This window comes from Halyomorpha halys, unplaced genomic scaffold (assembly GCF_000696795.3).
Source record: "Halyomorpha halys isolate HHAL.00 unplaced genomic scaffold, Hhal_1.1 Scaffold1741.1, whole genome shotgun sequence".
Classification (NCBI taxonomy): Eukaryota; Metazoa; Arthropoda; class Insecta; order Hemiptera; family Pentatomidae; genus Halyomorpha; species Halyomorpha halys.
In genome coordinates, this window is record NW_027106797.1 from 10,096 (window position 1) to 12,595 (window position 2,500).

Below are 2,500 nucleotides of genomic sequence, written 5' to 3' on the forward strand. Positions count from 1 at the left end.
CAAGATGAGTACCATCTTTGTGATCTTTCTATGCGCTGCAGTATTTCAACAGGCAGTCATTTGTAATGCAGGTAAACATAAATAAAGGGTATAGATAGTGAACTCCTCTAATTTTTAGCTTCTAAGTTGTTGCTGTGGTACAATACCGTAGCAAAATTTGTGAATAATTCTTATGTCTCGACGTAAACTGGTTCAAATGTATTACTGAAATGCTATTGTAATGAAAAATGTGTAGATTTATTTCAGAAAAGCCCCTAATTTTTGATCTTTTTTTATATGTCATTCAAATTAAAATTTATTGTTGTTAACTTATTGAAAATAAATTAAATTAAATATCTGGTCATATCTTTATTCTGTAACAATTTGTTCTAAATTCATAGGACTATTCTATTTCCAATTCAATAGTAATATAATTATAATTTTTGGCAGGTACTAGCAGTGGTTCTCAGTCTGCACGAGGTGGTTCTCAGGAAGCTAACATTGAGCAAAGAGGAGGCAATAACACCGATAACACCGCAATAGCTGATCAAGGAAGCCAGTTTCAGATCGTAGACAGTTAGAAAGTAAACACAGTAGGTTCTCTATTCCTGCAGCTCGACAAATATTATTATTACGTTATATCAATTGAATAAAAATGTATTTGCTTGAATAATATAATAATACAAGAACGGATGTATTTAATTCACCTTTATAGTATTGAATAGATAAGAATCAAATTTCGAAAACATTCTATAATATAGTCTTGTCAACAAACGTTTATCTGAAATAGCGTCATTCTTGCCGGCAACTTCTCAGAGACCTTGGGTGCCAACCTCTCTATGATGCGATCTCCACCTTTAATAAAGTTATTTAACTCGCCAATTTCGCCTGAGAACCACTCCAAGTCTAAGATGGCTTTTCTAATATCCTGAAAGGTTTCTGCTCTCACCTTCATTTTAGCCAACATATTGGTGTGAGCAGTCGCAAGAGTGGTCTCTGGTAGCGGGGGTTGCACCGGGACAGCCGGAGCTGCAATAACTCTAGGATTCGGTTGGCCACCGGGATCTGTTGAATTGGCGGCCTCGCTGCGAGCTGTGGTCTTGGTTGACCATCACCATTAACCATCTTGGTCAATACAAAAAAAGTGACAATATAGGAGAAATAAAAGAAAAGAAAGCCGGAGGAAGAAAGAGAAAAAAATCCTTGATGAAAGAACAGTTAAAAAAAAATCTTCAATAGTGAACAGAGTTTCCGGATCGGTACCACTTAGGAGCACTTGGACTAAAAGACATAAAAAAGGGGAAAAAGGAACAGGATTATAACGCACTCTTACAAGAATGATACTGCTTTATAATCTCGGTGATGCTCCTTATACATTATTGGGGTTTATTTACATGAGGAGTTTGGATTAGAGTTGTATACAGGCCTTGTCCAACCGTAACTTATATATATGTATGTAACTTATATATATCTAAGAAAACAATTAGAAAAAAATAACTATCTATCAGTAACCGACTATGTATATTGTCTACTATAAACAATTAACAAAAGACGAACAGCCCTCGTAAACAGTCCTTGTACAATAGAATGACCTAAAAAAAAAAAAAAATCAATAAGACAACTATTTACAATAAATACAAGGGTGAAACTAAAAAAAAAACGTATGCTTCCTATATGCAAAAACAAAACAGAGAACAGAAAAAAAATTATATACAATATTAAAAAAGAATAACGTAAACAAATTTATACAAGAAATAATTCTTTCTCGTAATGAGCTCTTATAACAAATTTCCTTGACTTGATACATGTAACAGCGAAAAAAAAAAACAATAACAAAACAACCAAAAGAAAAAATTACATTCTGTTCAATTTCTATGAAGACGTGGTAGGGATTTTCAGCTGTTCCATATGTACTGTCCTCCTCTTTTTGGGTCCATGCAAGCTCTAAATTGTGACAGTATTTTATGTTCCCTAAGGTGATGCCTCTTTAATTCTGCCTACCAACTGGAGAGATGAGAGCACAACAGGATTTGGAAGATTAATCAATGGATTGCTTTAACTCGAATATGTCAATTCTTAATCATAAATTAAATATGAATAACGAATAATAAAAAATTATGAATGAAAAATGAAATGAAATTAAAATGAATAATTATTGGCACATATACACCTATGTATGTATAATATGCAAAATTCAGTTCAATCATTAAATGTTGTTAAAGCCTCCTCAAATCGACTATGTCTTTTTGTTGGAAGGCTTTAAAATGAACAAAAAACAAACTGGCTCGAATTAAACATTTATTTGGTTCAATTTAAATATGGTAAAAAAAAAAAAAACTTTTTTTTTTTTCCCCCTACGCCACAGGAAGTGGGCTATTACGCCATTTTCCTTCTCGCAGCCCAATATAATTTTATTCGTCCTCTTAGTTCGTCCGTATCTCGCTCAACATCCACCAGACCAACACATGCCAAGAGATGGTCCCCATCCATGTCCCCCATGTTGCATAGAGGACATTTCGGG

At 33.8% G+C, this 2,500-nt stretch overlaps 1 long non-coding RNA gene across 1 annotated transcript; it reads left to right on the forward strand.

Annotated features, from left to right (window-relative positions):
- LOC106690488 (uncharacterized) lies at positions 1-668 on the forward strand. The gene is made up of 2 exons (XR_001344624.1): positions 1-71; positions 430-668. It is a non-coding gene; the product is annotated as an uncharacterized lncRNA (long non-coding RNA).
- The last annotated feature ends 1,832 nt before the right edge of the window (positions 669-2,500 follow it).